The sequence below is a fragment of the Micromys minutus genome (assembly GCF_963924665.1).
Source record: "Micromys minutus genome assembly, chromosome: 1".
Taxonomy (NCBI): Eukaryota; Metazoa; Chordata; class Mammalia; order Rodentia; family Muridae; genus Micromys; species Micromys minutus.
In genome coordinates, this window is record NC_137969.1 from 157,804,619 (window position 1) to 157,824,722 (window position 20,104).

The 20,104-nt window shown below is 45.0% G+C and overlaps 1 pseudogene across 1 annotated transcript; it reads right to left on the reverse strand.

Annotated features, from left to right (window-relative positions):
- Nucleotides 1-12,007: 12,007 nt before the first annotated feature.
- On the reverse strand, nucleotides 12,008-13,691 carry LOC308425949 (T-cell activation inhibitor, mitochondrial-like; annotated as a pseudogene). The gene is made up of 2 exons: nucleotides 12,400-13,691; nucleotides 12,008-12,204 (listed from the first exon to the last, which is right to left on the reverse strand). The product of its transcript is annotated as a T-cell activation inhibitor, mitochondrial-like (transcript).
- Between the last annotated feature and the right edge of the window lie 6,413 nt (nucleotides 13,692-20,104).

The following is a 20,104-nucleotide window of genomic DNA, read 5'->3' on the forward strand; positions in this document are numbered from 1 at the left end:
ACCTGGAGGAGCTGTCAAGCTTGTCACCCTCCTTCGGGGGTCTCCTGGGACACAACGGTGAGAATAGCTCCTCTGGCTTCTCCCCTGCAAAGCCACGTGGCAGGGACAGGAAGGGACCTGCGAACAGGGCGGTGCTCGTTGCCCCGGCAGCAAACCGTACCAGGAGCATGTAAAATGCTCAGGATGGTTTGAATCAGAGGCACTGGGGACAAGCCGGGCTTCCTGCCGGTGAAGGTTAGCTGGCTGGTGCAGGAGTATCTGGAGCCTCCGTGGCCTCTGAGGCTGGTCCAGGGTGAGCTCTGCATGAGTAGAGGATGATGGGGGTGGGGAAGAAGCCGGAAGTCCGAATGACACCAACCCAGGACCAGCTGGAGAAACCACCCCACGTGGTCCCACTTGGGTCTCAGTTAATTTGCATTTTCATTTTATTCATTAAAATTTTCATTTTCATTTTATTTTTTAAAAATACCATTTTAACTACTAATTTAATGCTTAGTTTTAAATTGTTTTCTAGTTTGCTTTTGTTTTTGCTTAGTGAAGCAGGATCTCTTGAGTTGTTATATAATCCAGAGTAACCCGAGAATGACCTTGAATTGCTGATTCTCCTGTCTCTGCTTCCTGGGCGAGGGCCTGCAGGCCTGAAGAACACCACGGTACACAGTGCGCATAGAAACCCCGGCTCTGTGGGTGTGAGCTAAGCACGTTACCCAAGGGTCCACATCCCCAGCCTGTGTACCTCACCTTTAGTTTTGATTTACTTTATACACTGTGTAATTTGTGTGTGTGTGTGTGTGAGAGAGAGAGAGAGAGAGTGCTGTGTGTCCAGAGTGAGCACAGGTAACAAGGCACATGGATAGGAGATCAGAGGACAACTTGACAACTTGCAGGAGTCAGTTTACTTTTCCCTGATGTGTGTCCTGGAACCCAAACTCAGGTCATCAGACTTGAGAGAAGCACCATCTCCTGGCGAGCCACCGCCACATCCTGCTGCTTCATTTGGAAAACTGGCTGGCCTGCTCTGAACTCCTACAAGTGAGTGCTGGGGTTGCCACACACACTGTAGCTCAGGGTGTGTGTTTCTTTTGAGACCTGGTCTCACTATACAGACCAGGTTGTCCTAGAACTCACTACAGAGACTGTGCTCAGATCTGCCTGCCTCTGCTTCCTGAGTGCTGGGATCAAAAGAGTGTACCACCAAGCCCCAACTGACGTGTGTGTGTGTGTGTGTGTGTGTGTGTGTGTGTGTGTGTGTGTGTGCGTGCATACGCTTGGGAGAACTTGAAAATAAACAAAGGGCATCAGTGTTCTCTGTCACTTCTCACTCTTCTTTAAGGTAGGGGCTCTCTCTCCCTCCCTCCCTCCCCCCTCCCCCCCCTCAGTTAGGATGTCTTGTCTTGTCTCAGAGCTAGGGTTACTGGGATGTGTGAGACTTACTCTTCTTAAGTGGGTTCTGGGACCCAAACTGTGGTCCTCGTAATTTCTCAGAACATTCTCTTAACTTCCGAGACCTCTCTCCAGCTCCAGCGTGAACTCGTGACCCACCAGCCTTCGTCTCCAAAGCTTTGAGATTATATATCACTCTGCCTGGATTCTGGGAGGTTTTCATTTAAACGCTGTAGCAGCAACCACAACACATTCTGCTAACACTGAGAGTGGGGCTGGCAAGATGGCTCCACTGGTAACCAATGCTGACAGGCGGTGTTCAGTCCCTTGAACCCCCATGGTAGGAGAAAACTGACTCCTGGGAGTTAGCCTCTGCCCTCTGTATACATACCACGGCTCAGGTGCCCTGTCACAGATTCAGACACTAGGTTTTGTTTGTCTTAAGACAGGGTCTTCTTACTGTGCAGCCCTGGCTGATCTGGAACTCACTATGTGGAACATGCTGACTTAGAATTCCCAGCGCAGGTATGAAGCACATGCACCATCCTATCTGGATCAATAAGGAAATGTGTTTTGTTTTTAAAAAGCAAAGGACACGGTGGCTCACAAACATCTGTAACTTCAATCCCTCTTTTGATCTCTTTGGGGTGCCAGGCATGCATGCAGTAAACTTACATATGTAAGGGATATTAAATATGAGTCTCTTCTATCAAATACTATAAAACTTGTGTTTAGGACCGGAAATCCAATCTTTTATCTTCCCCACCTCGTGTCTTTTCATGCAAATGGTTTACCACCAGCAGCTGTAAAGCCCTTGTTTGTATCTGGGGCCACTGTTGCATTTCAAGAATCTGGTGGTCCCTCCCCTCCCCCTCCCTTTCCTGGGCCTCAGTTCTTTCAGGATTAGCCAGTCAATAACATTGTGAGGCCAGACCCCAGGCAAAGGGGAAAAGACTCAGTTACCGTCCCCCCCCCAGAATTAGAATACAAAATTCTCTTCCTGTCTCTGTGTGTCTGCTTTTCTGAGCATACCTTTGTCCTGGCTGTCCTGGAACTCGCTCTGTAGACAATGCTGGCCTCGAACCCACAGAGCTCCACAAGCCTCTGGCTCTCAGTGTTAGAATTAAAGATGTACACTGCTACTTCCGGCTTTAGCTCACACTCTTGACCAAGAGTAAACTCTGCCCTGTCTGGATACTTCGCTTGAAGTGGTGGTCTCTCTGTGATCCTAACCTTATTTCTAATACACAGGTGCAGGCGAAATACTCAGATGCATGACATAAAAAAATCTTTTGGTTTGGAAAGGTGTGGGGAGCTGGAGAGACTCAGTGGTTAAGAATACCTGTGTTCGTTCAGGAGACCTGAGTTCAGATCCCAGTATCTGAGCTGTGCATCTTACAAGCACATGTAACTCCAGCTCTAGGGGACCCAGTGCCTTCTTCTAACCTTCATGAACGCACATGCAAATGAAAATAAAAATTTTTAAAAAGACAAAAAAAATTATTTTCCAAAAAGGATTTCTCTGTGTAACCCTGGCTGTCCTGGAACTCCCTCTGTAGACCAGGCTAGCCCTGAACTCAGAGATATACCTGCCTCTGCCTCCTGAGTGCTGGGATTAAAATCATACACCACCACAACTCAGCTAAGTAAAAATAATTTTGAAAAAATGTTTAAGGAGACATCTCCCCGGTATATTAGCTGAAAGCCCAGAAGGCCGTCTCCCTCACTGCCAGGTTCTAGCCTACTACCTAGAGCCAACTGACTTTACTACCCACATCCAACACTCTTCAAGCACATGGCCGCTTCTCTCTGCAACCGTTTTAAGTATAGCTACGCTGACATATCTGTAGGTAATCTTGTAGACCAGCCTTGATCCATCTCTCTCTCTCTTTTAAAGATTTATTTATTTTTATATGAGTACACTGTTGCTGTCTTCAGACACACCAGAAGAGGGCATCGGTTGGGAGCCACCATGTGGGTGCTGGGAATTGAACTCAGGACCTCTGGAAGAGCAGTCACTGAAATAACTCAGTGGTTAAAAGCAGGTGTGGGAGCTCTTTCAGGTCACTCAACCCAGGCTACTGACTCCATCCGAGTCGTTTTATCTTCCAGAAAATGCTGCAGAGGAACCAGTCCTTAGATGCTGGCTGAGGACAGGTGCAGTTAAGTTGTGGACGGTTTTGGTCAAATTGCCACCCTTAAAGGTTCCTGTGTATTTTCCATATCCGCAACTAATCCCACCCTCAAGAGCACTTCCTGGGGGTCTTTGTTAGTCATTTGACACTTGCCCCTCGATTGTAATTTGTGTTTGAACAGTGGAGAGCTGAGCTGGGCTTCTTCTGTCCTTCCGTCTTTTCATCTTCTAGGTTCACACTGTCTGCGTTGTAGATTTCTAACCCTTTTTTGTAGTTAAGGAAATTAGTATACTGTGTCTCCTCCTGATGTAAATGTTTCCCACAGCGAATCTACTGCCTAGCTGGGTTGTTATCGAAAGGGAACTTTACATTTTAAAGACTCACATTAATACACATTTGCCCTGCTTCCGCCCCTATCTGCTGTGCGATCCCATTTTGAACCCGCCCACTATTCTAACGTAAAGGAAAAGAGGTTCATATTTAATTGCTCTCTGTATGGTCATCTGTCTCCTGCTCTGTTCACTGAATAGACCATTTCCCCGATGATTTAGGGCCATTTTGAGAGTGTGAAATGTCCGCACTTAGCAGATCTGTTTCCGATGCAGTGATTTTTTGGCCAGTTTTTGAGCTCGGGTCAAGTTGTCTCATTTGCCACGGGCCCACACGATATGTTTACCACCTGGTAAGAGGTTTATCGCCACTTTTCACTTATTTATCTTCCACATGACTTCCGGTGTTGTTTTCTTAGCCTCATGGGAGAGCAGCATAAAACACATACAGCATAATCTCAGCATCGGGCGCTCTGCAGAGGGAGAGTCCAAGTGGGAAAGGGGAAGAAAGACAGGTCAGAAGGTTTTGTCCACGATAACACGTATCTGGCAAATATATAGGTTAAATCAGGGAAACATTTCCTCACACATACCGTCCCCTCCCCTCTAACTGGGATCTAACTATGTAGACCATGCTGCCTTCAACAAACCCAAAGAGATCTGCCCATCTCTAACTCCCAGATTCGGGGATTAAATACACATACCACGGTTAATTTAGTTTATTTATTTGGGTTTCCAAGACAGGGTTTCTTTGTGTAAACAAATGTGTCCTTAATTTTCATTTAAAATTTTTTTTTGTTTGTTTTCAGTTTTGTTTTTTGAAGCAGGGTTTCTTTGAATAGCCCTGGCTGTCCTGGAACTTGCTCCATAGACCAGACTGGCCTTAGATTCACAGAGATCCACCTGCCCTATGACGCCCCAGTGCTGTGTACCATTACCGCTGCCTAGCTACCATGCCTATCATTTAAGACAGATTCATGTGTAGCCTCCCAGTTCTCTATGTGTGCAAGGATGACCATAAACACCCAGTTTTCTACACCTGCCTCCAAAATACTGGGATTCCACACTTGCCCTGCTGCAATGAGCACAGCATGGTTCTTTTGGTCAAGACACAATGTATTTACAAAAGCATGTTTTTTTTTTCTATGCCTTCCCTTGTTTCCTAAAAATGACACGGTGATCTTTATATTATTCATAAGCTTCTTGCATGATAGCTGGGTGGCTATTGAGCTATTTTAGCCATACTATGCTGGCACGGCCACTTCCCAGTTACTTGGCCCATTACCTGCCACCTAGGCCTTGCCCTGGCCTCCTTCATCTGTGTCCCAGTGGGAACTCTCCAGTGTCTAGCTAAGACCTTCTCCCTGGCTCTCTGGGCTCAGAAATCCTGCCTTTTTCTCTCCTACCCAGCTCTATATTGACCGATCAGAAAATGATGGAGACCATGTTTTACAAAACCGGAGTCAGGAAATGCTTCACAATGATGACAATACCAAAATCCTGACTGCAGCCAGATCTCCAGTGTAGAAATCAGCATTTGAATACAGCGTGCACAAAAACACCCCAAAATGTATCTTTGTGTTCAGTCAGCCTTTCATATCTTTCTTGCTCATGTTTTCCATTTAGAAAGGATTTATAGGATTCTCATTAATAAATTTTTTATAAAGATTTACTTATTTATCATATATGAGCACACTGTCGCTGTCTTCAGACACACCAGAAGAGGGCATCAGGTCTCATAACAGATGGTTGTGATCCACCATGTGGTTGCTGGGATATGAACTCAGGACCTCTGGAAGAGCAGTCAGTGCTCTTAACCACTGAGCCATCTCTTCAGCCCTCGTTAATGAATTTCTAAACAGCTCTTTTTGGGTTGACAGTATGGATCTATACGTCTCATTTGGCATGCTTTCTTTATTTTTTAAGATTTATTTATTTATTATTTATAAGTACACTATAGCTGTCTTCAGACACACCAGAAGAGGGCACTGGATCCCATTACAGATGGTTGTGAGCCACCATGTGGTTGCTGGGAATTGAACTCAGGACCTCTGGAAGAGCCGTCAGTGCTCTTAACCACTGAGCCATCTCTCCAGCCCTGTGCTTTCTAACTGGTTATCACAAGGAATCTTTTAAAAAAATGTTTTAAACAGAGTATCATGTAGCTTAAGTTAGCTGTGGTTGCTATGTTGAGGCCTTGGACTCCTGATCTTCCTGCCTATGCCTTCTGAGGTTCTAGGGTCGCCATGCAAACGTGAATAGCTGGACTTTGGCTCTCTCATTGTGAGTTTTTCCTTCTACCCTCCACCCCTTTTCTTCCTTCTAAGCCCTGAACACTACATAGGTGATAAAACAGGACAGAGAGGAAAGGGGGTGACATTATCATTGGACTACCTGTGAGTTTGATCTTAGACATTAGGGCATCTAATTTCTTCTTATTGTTTCTTCTTTGCATATGACTACTTAACAGCAACCAATAGCCCCCGCACAAGGGAAATCATAGTCAGCTGCTGTGGACGATCTGAAGCAGCCCCATGTCCCAGGCCTGGGATTAAAACAAAAACACATTTATGCATTTTAAAGAAACCAAGATTCTCACTACAAGCTTCTAACTTGGAAGTGGACTTTGGGTTAAGTCAGCCTGATACCTTCAAACCTGTGACTGCTCTATTGTAGCACAGACCCTTAGCAACCCTGTGGCTGTTGTTGAAAGGATTCTGGTATTGGGTGCTTTGACTCTCCAGCTTGGTGCGGAGGACCTGGAGGCGGAAATGACCATCTTGAGCTCGGTCCTGCAGAGACCAAACACACCTCGTTCTGCCTCGTTCTGATCTGAAGCAGCAGCCACTTATCCAAGCTGTTTACTAGACAAATGGCTGAGGGCATTCACCGGGAGGCTGCCTGTGGCCATTAGCAATGATTTCCTGCCAAGTGTGTGACAATATAGGTTGTGACACGGAGTGAGGATTTCAGGGCAGAAAAGCACAAGATGATTACACGCAGAACAGAAAAAAAGCCACATATGAAGCTTTATTCATTCTACCACTGGGCAGGGCTGGCAGTGTGGCAGGTGCTCGGTAAATACTGGACAGTGGAAACTCCAGGAGCATCGGGAGTATAGAAATGATCTGAACAGGGCCCATTGTGGCGGAGATGTACAGAGGGCCAGCTGTGACGTGGTGTGGTGCACACCTTTAATCCCAGCACTCTGGAGTCAGGGGCAGGTGGATTTCTGTGTGTTTGAGGCCAGCCTGGTCTACAGAGTGAGTTCCAGGACAGCCAGGGCTGTTACACAAAGAAATCCTGTCTTGGAAAAGAAAAGGGGGGGGTGGAATTGAAGAAGAAGAAGAGGCGGAGGAAGAGGAGGGTGAGGAAGAGGAAGAAGGACAGAAAAAGAAAGGATGCCCTCCACATAAGTACCAGTGGCTCAGAGATCTCCATATCTGCATGAGCCTATCCCTGCCCTGGATCTCCACGTGGTGTTATCCCCCAAACTATTTTCCAGCTTCCACAGTGAGATGGGAGGTGGAGACCAGAAACTGCAAGTTTACGTTCTGGTCTCTATTCACAGGAGCACAGTGGTACATGCTCGTGAGCGCTTGCCCTCAGATAAACAAACCTTCAAACTATGATTTGGTTTTTGTTATTTTTAACTGTGTGTGTGTGTGTGTGTGTGTGTGTGTGTGCGCGTGCTCGCGCGCGTGTGTTTAGAAGGCCAGGAGAAGGTGTTAAATTCCTAGGAGATGGAGTTATAGGTGCATAGGTGCTCACCCATGTGGGACTCAGGTCCCATGGAAGAGCAGCAAGCGCTCTTAACCATTGACCCACCTCCCCAGCTCCTGTGGTGTTTGATTTTTCTGTTTGTATGTTGGTATTTTTGAGATAGGGTCTCTCTATTATGTAGCTCTGGCTGTTCTGGAACTCACTGTGTAGACCAGGCAGGCTGCTGTAGATTCATGGAGATCAATCTGCCTCTGCCTCCCAAGTTCTAGGATTACAGGCGTGCTCCACAACACCCTGTTCTTGTTTTGATAAGGGTCTTGCTAGGTAGCCTTGTATGATCTGGAACTCATACATAGCATCCAACCTGCTGCAGACCTACCTCTGTCTCCCGGGCCCCGAGGAATGTGTACATCATGCCCAGATAATGAGATTTCTGTAACTATTGTTCCCTCTCTATTCTTTCTTTAGGGACAGGGTCTCGGGTAGCCTAGGCTGTCCTTGAACTCACTACGTATCCTTGGCAAGCTGTCTTGAACTCCTGGTTGTGCTGTCTCAGCCTCCCTAGTGTTGGGATTAAAGTTGTGCATTCAAACACCTAGTTGACTTTTTTTTTTTTTTTCAAAGTCTCATATGCAATGCCTTCTAACATGTCTATATGGAAGCTAGGTTAAGTAGAGAGGATTTTCTCCCTTTTGGCTAAATGGTCCTGAGATGACCCTGCCCCTGAGGTGGCCACCAGAGGGCAGGGTTGTTCTACTGTGGAGATATAGTAACCACCTGACTAAGTTCCAAATAGAGCTTTGATGTCCTGCCTGGAGATCTTCATGGACGTAAGAACTGGCCTGTTTCCCCTCACTGAAACCACAACTCCTAGACCGGAGCCCTGAGCACCAAGCTGTCTTTCTGCTTCTTGTGTGATGAGCACAGCCAGTCAAATACCTTCTCTGAACTTACCATTCTCTGAGAGTCCTGTTTAAGGGCTTTCCTGGACCTTCAGAGGGAAAGCCTTACCTCTTCTCCAGAACAAGCTTGAGGCTGGCTAGCCTCCAGACTGCTGCAGACAAGTTCATGTCTCCTAGGAGGCCTCAGATGCCCAATCTGAACCAACCTTGAGCAACAGTCCTTCCTACCCTGAAGCTCGTGTGTGTGTGTGTGTGTGTGTGTGTGTGTGTGTGTGGTGTACGGATGAATAAAAGATAAACAAATCTTGTGAGGGCAGTGATAAGTACCGTAAAGGAAATAGAGGCGTCGAGGGGCCTGAGGCAGAAGGGGTGGGAGTGACTGAAACTGGAACCCACCAATTTGGCTAGACTGGCTGACCAGTGATCTCTAGGAATCAGCATATAGGCTTCCACTATCTGCCACATAAATCTTTTCCATAGGTGCTGGGGGTCTAAATGTATACTTACAAATACTTGTAGTGAGAATTTGGGTTTCTTTAAAAAAAAAACAGTTATGTTATGTGAATATGGTTTTGTTTTAATCCCAGGTGTGGGATATGGGGCTGCTTCCGACTGTCCACAGCAGCTGACTATGATTTGTCTCATGCTCTGGCAGGGGTGTGATTCTACCAGCTGCAGACAGTTTACCTTTGGCTTTCTGGGGACTCCTGAGAAGTTATAAAGGCACCAGAGCCCTGAAAGAGGTGGCCGCTGCTGCTCCCTCTGCTGCTGGTTCCTGTTTGCTGCTTTTGCTCTTTGCTGAATTGCTGGTTGGAGGTATCCTGATGACATCAGTTGGACTTGCCCCTAGGAACTCAGTGCCTCTAATCAGCAGGAAGTAGTCTAAAGAGATCTATGCCTCCCTCCTTTCCCCTCTAACCTTCTTTCTCACCTGCCTCGTGTTGGGAGTTTGGGAGGGATTTGTGGAGAAGGTTGACAGGGATATAAGAACCCAATAAAGTAGCCAAAAAGTACGGTTACAATCACCTCTCTGAATGGTCTTCCCTGCAAGTGCTATTTTATACAAAGGTCAGGGAAATCTCTGATGAGATTAATTCTGAATAGACACCTCCAGGAAACTAACTAGGCAAGACCAAGGTGAAGGCTGGAATCATAACCACAGCAATAAAGTGCTTGGCTAGCAAGCGCCTAGAGTCTGGGCTAGATCCCCAGAGCCCTAAAGTACAATTCAAAGCTCCTTAAACGACAGTGACAACACTTGGGGGAGAAGTTAGGCCATAGTGTGCCTGTGATGGCAGAGTGGGTGTGTGAGTTCTGTATCTGTGGGGCTGGCGATAAAGGACCGGCAGGGGTACAGGACTCCAGCGGTCTCTGCCTCTTCGTTCTTTTGCTCAGTGAGTTACTTACTGTATCACAGGAGCCTGACCAGGAAGCTGTTGTAACTATCCACGTGAAAGAGGACGGTGGCTTTGCACACAGGACTCTCAGGAAGTGCTTTCTGGATTGAACTGAGCCGTCCTAGTTCAAACCAGTTGAAATCAGAGCCTCCCAGCCCCTTCCAGAGCACGAGGGAGACCCCTCCACTAGAAGCAAAAACCTCCACAGAAAAAGCCATCTGAATTTGGGAGGTTGGAATTCACAGATAGTCCTGTTGTCTGTAAGGAACCATGGAATTCAAAGCCAGAAATGCCCACAAGATGATGAATTCCAGATCGGCAGTGATGTGGCTCATCTGAAGCCACAACTCCATGGATTCTAAAATGAAGGCTTGCTCTACTGATGCACCGGACTCTGGCTGCTGTGCTGTGTCTCCAAACCCTTTACAGCCGTTTTCATAGTCCCAATGGCATCCCCTGGGTGGCAGCAGAGGTCTGCTAGTGCCATGCCAGTCAGCAGGCCAGCTCTGCCATACACACAACCCCATACCCTGCCTTGTTTCCCTGGGCCTCTGAGGCAGTACTTGGCAGGCTCCTTGGTCCTCTCTCATTCAGATCAGAAATCGGTTCTGGCTGAGACCAGTGCTTGCATGTGATGCTGACGAGAGGAAAAAGTCAGGATGCCTGTTGATATCCTAAGTGTCCATGTCCTCTGGTCCAGAGCTTTCTGCTGTAGGATGCAGCCCACTCACAGCAGTGCATGATCTGTGCAGATTCATGTGCAGGGCTCACAATGCAAAACAGGCTCATGTATATGTATATGTATATATACGTGGACAAGGCGTAGTTTACTATGGAACAACTAGTTCTGAGACAAATCCAGTGCAGCACATTATACAAGATTCCATGTTAGTTGATATTAGACATGGCACAATCCAAGTGATTTTCTAGTAAATTTCATGTTTGACGCCACCCCTCCCCACTCTCCCAGAGTTTCTCTGTGTTTAACATCCCTGGCTATCCTGGAACTCACTTCATAGACCAGGCTGGCCTTAAACTCACAGAGATCCACCTGCCTCTGCTTCCCAAGTGCTGGGATTAAAGACGTGTCACCAAATCTACTGAAGGACTGTTTCTTACAGAGTATTTACAGCAACATTTGTCATATTAGCATGGGTCAAAAGTCACAACGGCACACACAATCCTTTCATAAACCACTTCTTACTTTGAACATAAATTTAAACTATTTAAATAACTGATGTTTCATAAAAACCCAAAACATGAAAAACTAATTTTAGCATCTCCTTTGTTCTAATGCACCGTGGGTCTGATCTGAACAGAGAGCAGGCCTCTCACTGTGCAGAAGACACCTGAGGCCACAGGAGGCCAGGCTTTGTCTGAGAACAAGCCATAGCAAAGGCTCTGCCTGGGCCAGAGCTGAAGAAATGAAGAAAGCCTTTTGAGGAGCTTCAGGCTAAGTTCTAGTGCATCTTACTCATCCTGGGGATGCCCACGCCTGACAAGAATATGCTCTACCGATATTTTAATCGGTAGAAGAAATCATGTATTTAAATTCTCTGTCACTGATGTTTTAGTAAACTAGTATCAGACAATGTTGATAATATATATTCAATAGGTTTAAAAAAATCTTTCTCTTAAGCAAAATTTGGTTATTTAATTTTTAATTTGTTACTTAATTTTTGCTATTCGCCAGTCACCTGTTTTGAATAACTGTCTATTACTGTCTACAAAGTGTGTCTATGAGATGCAATCTAACAATGAAGGTACACATTAAACTGTGTTGCATGTATAAACTGAGTTCCAGTCCTAAAGAGCTATACTGAATGAGACCAATTTATATATGCTTAAACTCACTCTATAAAATATATGACTCTTAAAGAACCTTCTATTGCACATCTTAAAAATAGTATTTTTTCCTTCTAGTATCTTTTGTCTAGACACCAGCATCGTAAGTCTAGGGGATAAAACCTTTTAAAAACAAGTCTCTTAGCACAGAATCACTAAAAAGAAAACCCACCCACACTTATAACAGCAGCTAGACACTTTGTACTAACATGTAAATACTAATGTTATACCAAATGAAATTTAAATAAATTCAACAGTTTTTATTTCTTTAGAAAATAAAACAGATATCTGTGTTACTTCATGGCTTCTCCTTTCTTCCAGTTCCACGGATGCACAGGTCTCCATCTTGCATAATGTAATAGAAATGTGAAATGCAGAGGTGCATCCCATGTAGGTAAGGCAGCAACAGTTCTAGAAGTCTCTTACAGCAATCTACCATTTGTCTGCTAGAAATGCTGGGTTCTTTATACGACTTCTTCAGAGAAAACTTCTTTTTTAAAAAAAATATTTATTTCATTATTTTATGTATATGAGTACACTGTAGCTGCCTTCAGACACAGCAGAAAAGGGTCCTACAGGTGGTTGTGAGCCACCATGTGGTTGCTGGGAATTGAACTCAGGGCCTCTGGAAGAGCAGTCAGTGCTCTTAACCAATGAGCCATCTCTCCAGCCTCAGAGAAAACTTCTTTGTTGAAGCCTGTATCAACTCCTTTTCAATAACTTTTAACTTCTCCCTTCTTGTCATGTTTTCTCTTGCCTGCTGGGCTTTAGTTCTCATAAAGGACTGCAGGCTTGCTGGATCCAAGAGGGCTGGGATATTAAAATGCCCGAGTTCATGTAAACTTGGTGCATACCTGTCACTGCTCAGGACCATCTGCAGGCCGCGCAGGCTCTGAGGCTGGGGAGGCCTCCTGCTGCTCAGCAGCTGGTTATAGAAGGTGTCCAGGAGAGAGTAATACTCATCGAGGGTGAGTGCGGGCTTCGATGTAAACCACCTGGATTCCCCATAGACGGGTTATTTGGTCTTCTAAGGCTGACATTCTCCTCTGAAGCTCAGAATAACTTGGCAGGCTTTCAAAAATCCTTGTCCGGTGATGGTGGACATCCATGGTTCCCAGCATCACGTGGCCCAGTGCGCTCATCCCAGAGCGGTCTGTGAACACAACGGTGCAGCCTTTTGCATCCTGAAGCGGCTCCAGATTCTGCTGTGCTAGGCGGCTAAGACTGTGTAGCTTGGCTGCAGCGATGGGCAGCTCCCAGCCCCTCTGCCACCTGATATCTGAAAGTTGCAGAAGCTCAGATAACTCGTCCTTCAGACAATCCAGCTCCTTCCTAAGTGGCAGGTTGTTTAATAGCACCTTTCCCATTGCTACCTAACCAAGACACTAGGGTGGTTTCCACTCTTGAGACATGCCCGAGATCTTCATCAGGGTCCTTGAACCCAGTAAAGGAGTAATAAGACTTGTGCCATTTGATGGGTCCGTAGCTTCCTTGAGAGGCTGGGAATGTACATTAGTGCTTTGCACGTGTTCAACAGGCAAACTGCAGGAGTTGAGAATATACAATACTGTGCTTAGCAGATCGCTGCTGTGCAAAGTAAATCTGACTGCTCGGAATCCGGTCGTACTGACAGGCTCCTGGCCTTCGGAGGAATTCTGGGCTGTTTTTTTTTCCTTATATAAAATGTAAGGTGAGTTGGTTTCAGAGACTTGAAGCCTGGTTTCTGGAGATTTTCTAAATAGACACTTAATCTCTTAAGAGAATTTTCATTGACTTCCCTTTCCCTGGGGTGCTGTCCAAAGAAATCAGGATAAACTGCAAAAGTAGAAAGGCCTCAAGGCATTGATGGCTTCTGCCCCTGATAAAGCTCAAGAGTAGTGAAGCCAGTGAGGTAGGACCTTCCTCAGGCAGAACCTCCTCAAAGGCCTCAGGTGGCAAAACGTTTCCAAATAAGCACGCCAACTTCCAAGCACCCATTAATTGCCCCGCTATCTGCGGGTTTCTGAAGGGAGCTTCGGGAGACACAGCCGGTTCTTCTCGTGGACTAGGTCTGAGGGAGAAAGATGATTGGCAGGCAGGTGGGAGGACGATTAGCGAAGGTAAAGGGGTAGCCGGAGCCAGGGGGCAGGTGAGCAATATGTTTTAAGGAAATTTGTTTTCTTTTTCTATCTAGAGTTTCTCTGTGTAGTCCTGGCTGTCCTGGAACTTGCTCTGTAGACCAGGCTAGCCTTAAACTCAGAGACATGTGCCTGCTTTTGATTCCTGAGTTCTGGAATTGAAGGTGTGAGACACAACTGCTTGGCTACCTACAGAAAAATCTTAAAGAGGAAGAGGAGGAAGAGGAGCAAGGACAAGAAGAAGAACAATGAGTGTCTGTGATGGCTGCATACACCTTTAGCCCTACCTTTTAAGAGGCAGGGGCAGGGGGCAGGGTGCAGGAGGTGGGGGCAGAGAGCAGAGGCAGAGGTAGAATCTTTGTGAATTTGAGGCCAGCCTGGTTTACAAGTGAGTTGTAGGTTAGCCAGAGCTACATGAGATGGTGTCTCCATAAAAGAGAAGGAGGGGAGGGAGCTGAAGATCGGGCTCAGCAGTTAAGGGTGAGCAGCGTGGCTTACAGAGGACCTGAGTTCAGTTCTCAGCTTCAGGTCAGATGGCTTACAACTGCCTGTAATTCCTGCTCCTGGGCATCTGATGACTTCTGGCCTCTGAGGGCACTGGCTCTCAGGCACATTCATACACACATAATTAATAATAAATTGTAAAATGTTTAAGAATTTTCAGAGGGAAAACGTAAACCGTAGAGTCAGCCCATGAGCTACTGCACTTCTGGGCTTAAACCCAAGAGAAGCAATTAACATTTACACAGAAAACTCAGCATGAATGCTCAGAACAGCGCTGCTCATGACAGCTAAATGAGGAACAGCTCAGATATATGAATAACATAGGACATGCAATTAAGCTTTATTCAGACACTAAAAAGAGTGGAGGGACTGGGGGTGTGTGTAGCCCCGTTGCTAGGGTGCTTGCCTAGCATGCATCTAATCCTGAGTTCAAATCCAGCACAGTATAAACCCACGATGGTGGGTGGGGGCAGGCATGATTTCCTAGAATTTGGGAGATGACAACAGGAAGATCAGAGGTTCAAGGCTAACTTTGGTTACTTCAGGAGTTCAGAGTCAGCCTGAACTGCTTGAGACTGTCTCAAAAAAAAAAAAAAAAAGCTGGAAAACTGGAGGAATGGCAAGGTGGTTAAACATTTGCTGCTGTCACAGAGAGAGGACAGGTTCTCACATGGTAGCTCATAACTGTTTATAACTCCAGTTTGAGGGGATCCAACACCCTCTCCTGACCTTTCAGCATGCTTGTGGTACTCAGACATTCAGGCAGGCAAAACATTTGGACACACTAAATAAATCTTAAAAACAAAACAAAAAATTTTTTGCTTCATCCTCTCTTTCAAAATCCTACATTTCAATGGCCAGGAGATACTAATCTGAATATGTGCTGTCTGGAAAGCATAGTCTGAAGCCATGTTGATTCCCTGATAGCCATTTGCTTTGATCTCATTTTCTTCATTCTCAGAAGATCGGCATGTTAATGGTTCCATTTATCTGGGACCCCGGTTAATGGAGGCTGTGTGTGTATTTGCAGTCAATAATGTGTTTGCATTGGTGCTGGTCACAATGTACTATGGATATGCAAGTATCATTCTAAAATGATGTTTTTCCTGATTAAAAAAAGTAAAATAAAATAAAATAAAATCAGTAAGAGTTGTAAAAAAAAATCTTACATTTCTTTATGTATGAATATATATGTGTGCATGCATGCCTGCCGTGGGGAAACATGCTTGTGCCATGGCTTGTGTGTTGAGCAGAGAACAAGTTGCAGGCATTGGCTCTCTCCTTCCACCATGTGGATTCTAGAGGCAAGCACTTTTAACCTCTGAGCAAGCCTGGTCTCCAAGCCGGCAGGCTCATCTGCTTTACATATTATTTACCAGTCTATAACATTGTGTGGTTTTTGATATTGGTTGTTTAGGGCTGTTACATTGACTTCTGAGTTTCCAGTGCAGGTTATCAGGCCTTGCAACGAAGTGGCATTAAGGCAGTGAGGGACCCTAAGGGCTTTTATAGTTCCACACCCTCCTTACAGCTTCCCTCACCCGCCTGGGGATAAGACTAGGCCAAATTCCATTCTCCACCCACAGGAACACTCTAGTGTAAAGAAATTCTCAGAATGTACTGACTGACACACTTGAAAAGTCCCAAGTAGAGTCCAAATGCGTGTCATGCTTGCTAGCCAATAGGTTTAAAGGTCAATACGCTTAGCCAATGAGTTTAAACTGTAACCTTGCTGATGTAACTTGTATCTCTAAAAAGTATAAAAACTGCTTGTCATAGACATTTGGGGTCACCTTCCAGTTACTTGCCATGAGGAGCTGATTGAAGGTTGACCCCAATGCACCTAAAAATAAACCTCTTGCGTTTGTATCGATCCCTGATCTCTTGGCTCATTCAAGGAAGTCTCCAGGTAGCTAAGGCTCGATTCAAGTCTTACAGTAGCAGAAGCAATGAGTGAAAAGCAACAGTCTTATTACTCTACACCCACCTGCTCATTTGGCCCCCACCTCCCATCCCCTCTACTACCCCTGTCCTCCACCTCAGTTGTTTTTCTTGGAGGAAATCATTTCTCATGGTTTCTCCTGGTATCTAGCTCAGTTCTAAGCAACTTGCTACTGTACCAACTATTGTTTTGTTTGTTTTTGAGATAGGACCTCACTAATTGTTATGTAGATTAGACCTGTGCAGCACTTTCCCTGCCTCTGCCTTCCCAGTGCTGAGACTGCAGGTGCATATCACAGCACCTGGTGCGTAGCTTTTTAAAATGTATTTTATGCATTTTAACCCCTCTACTGACTTTCATGGACTCTCCCATTAGGTAATAGGTAATCTGTTACTTCCACACTGACAGTTTACATTTAGTTAAATTATTATGACTATGTAAATATTGTTCACAGCAAAGACAAATTCCCATACTGGTTATATTCCTTTCCACACAGATTTTGCTCTTCCCAGAGCATCTAATTGCCTGTTTCATTCCCCGAAATGCTTATTATTATTATTATTATAATCTTGATAATTTTCTAGTATTACACCATGTTAGAGATTCTTGAGAGCTTTAATTTTTCTCCCATGGTACTTATCATACTTTGCAAACTGTGCGCTTATTTGGTTACTTACTGTACCGGCTGGTTTTGCGTCAATTTGACACAAGCTGGAGTTAATCACAGAGAAAGGAGCCTCAGTTGAGGAAATACCTCCATGAAATTCAGCTGTAAGGCATTTTCTCAACTAGTGATCAAGGGGGAGGGCCCAGCCCATTGTGGGTGGTGCCATCCCTGGGCTGGTAGACCTGGGTTCTATAAGAAAGCAGGCTGAGCAAGCCAGGGGAAGCAAGCCAGTAAGTGACATCCCTCCATGGCCTCTGCATCAGCTCCTGCTTCCTGACCTGCTTGAGTTCCAGTCCTGACTTCCTCTGGTGATGAACAGCATGTGGAAGTGTAAGCTGAATAAACCCTTTTTTCCCCAACTTGCTTCTTGGTCATGCTGTTTGTGCAGGAATAGAAATCCTGACTGAGACACTGACCTTCTTGTCTGTCTTGTTCACTCACTGGAACATAAGCTTCTAGAGTAAAGCCTGCTGTTTCCAGAACATTCCCAGCAACTGACACCTGCTCCTGTCAGACACATGGGACCTGGAGCTCGACAACTAGGGATCAGACTGGCCAGTGCCCACAGAGTGTGAGGACTATTTCGTTGTTGTTGTTGTCTGTTTGTCTACATCTGGAATTAACTAAACTCCCAAATGGGGCACACCTGTGAGGGATTTTTGCCTAATTTGAAATGGAAAGATTCACTTCTAATGTGGATATTTGAGGTGGGAAGACACCCCTTTAATCCAGATCATTTTTGTTGTTTTTTGTTACATTTATTGGTTTGTGAGTTTTCTGGGGGATACCGTAGTATTTGTGAAGACCAAAGTTCCATGCTGGCATTATATGCATCCAAATATTAATAATGCACAGAGGCACAGAAGTAGAATAAGAGAGCATATTGAAATACTAGCATTTCCCATTACCATTTTTATTGCTTGTTTAGCTTATACTTTTTAAAAAAGATTTATTGATTTTAGATATACGAGTACACTGTCACTGTTTTCAGACACACCAGAAGAGGACATCAGATTCCATTAGAGATGGTTGTGAGCCACCATGTAGTTGCTGGGAATTGAACTCAGGACCTCTGGAAGAGCAGTCAGTGCTCTTAACTGCTGAGCCATCTCTCCAGCCCCTAGCTTATACTTTAAAAACAAGTAAAAATCTGAATTTAGTGGTCAACTGCCAAAGAAAGTAACAGCAGTGCACGTACTTAGGACCTGAATGAAATTGTTAAGCACTAGCTGGAGCCACAGCAGACATTTTTCATATATATGACCTTAGTATCTAAAACTCCTCTAAATTTAATCCAGATCTTCTGAGATAGGAAGACTCGCCTTTAACCTGGGCCACACCTTCTACTGGAAACTATATAAGGAGAAGCTGAAGACATCCAGCCTTGTGGATTGAGCAACTATTGGGACCATTCTTAGGCAGCCATTGTTGGGTTGGTGGGGCCTCATCATGTAAGTCATTCTAGTTCATCTATAACTTCTGATACTTGACTAATACAGATATCCTCCTGTTTCTGCCTCCCCAGTGCTGGAATTAAAAGCATGAACCACTTGTGCCCAGTTTTTTACCTGGGATCTAGGGACTAAACTCATGTTTGGGTGACAGGTACTTTACCGACTGAGCTTTTATTTCAGCACCTCATTTTTGTGTTTTGAGACCTCACTATGTAGCCTTGAACCCCTGATTTTCCTGTCTCCACTCTCCAAGATGATTTGTAGTCATTATGTGGGTACTGGGATGTGAACCCAGGGCTTCTGCAGGAGCAGTAAAGTGTTCTTAACTGCTGAGCTCTCTCTCCAGCCCTACCACATTTAACTTGCGTGGGTTCCAAGAACCAAACTTGGATCATCCAGCTTGCATGGGTAAAGCACTTTACCCACTAAGCAACCCAGCAGGTTCTTTTTGTTTAGGAGACACACTCTGATACAGTCTGAGCTGGCTTTGAACTCTTTCAGAGCCACATCCTAAGCTCTGGGATTGTAGGTATGTACGTACTATCATACTCTGTTTAAATGGGACTGAGGATGAGGCCCAAGGTATGTTGGCTGGTATTGATCAACTTAAGAAATCTAGAATCACCTAGAAGTTAGGGCTCTTTGCATGTGCCTTAGTTCCTTTTCTAGTGCCTTGACAATGGACTACAATCAAGGGAACTTATAAAGGAAAACATTTAATTGGTTCATGGTTCCAGAGGATAATAGTGTTCACACTGTCAGGGTAGGGAGCAGAGCAACAGGAAGGCATAGTAATATAGCAGTAGGTGAGAGTTTACATTTGATCCATAAACATGAGTCAGAGAAGATCCAGTTGGAATAGTGTGGGCTTTTGAAACCTCAAAGACCACCCCTACTGATACACTTCCTCCAGCAAAGCTACATTTCCTCCAACAAAGCCACACCTCCCAATCTTCTTAAACAGTTCCACTAACTGGGGACCAAGTGTTCAAATATATGAGCCTATGAGGTCCATTCTCATTAAAAGCACTATGGCATCCCTGTGGAGTAGATCTTGGTCTCGTTCACTGAAGTGGGTACCTGATGAGCTATCTTGCCAGCCCCTTTCATTGATTTTGTCAGCAAAAGGAAAAGTAAGGAAGAGGTTAGGCAAGTACTTTATCAACTGTTTTCCAGACAGGGCCTATTATAAGCATGGAATTGTTTTGGGATCTGTATGCAGGAGGATATGTCCAGGAAGCACTTTGCTTGGCATGTACTCCTAATCTAATTTTATCTTATAGTTTGGGGAGCAAACATGGGGCTGTACATGCCGGGCAAGCATTCTTGCACTAAGCCATGGCCTTAGCCCTTTTAGTTTTATTATTAAAAAGCAAAACACAAAAAAAACGAGTAGTGTGTGTTTATTTTAGAAAATTTGGAAAATAGAGACAAAGAAAAACACAGGAATGTCAAACAGATCCTGGATGAGCATAATTCACATGGCACACACGTTTTTTTTTAACTTTATGACGTTCTTATGTATGTTTTAGAAGAAGGTAAGTGTGTGATGATGGTTTCTGTGGCTGTTTTCCACTTGTTTGGGATAACAACATACACAGTGTGAACATCTTCACCTGACAGCTGAAGGTGCCTTATTATATGAGTTGGAAGAAGATTCTTTTTGGGCTGCTATGACAGCCCCTTCTCCCCCACACGTCCTGTCT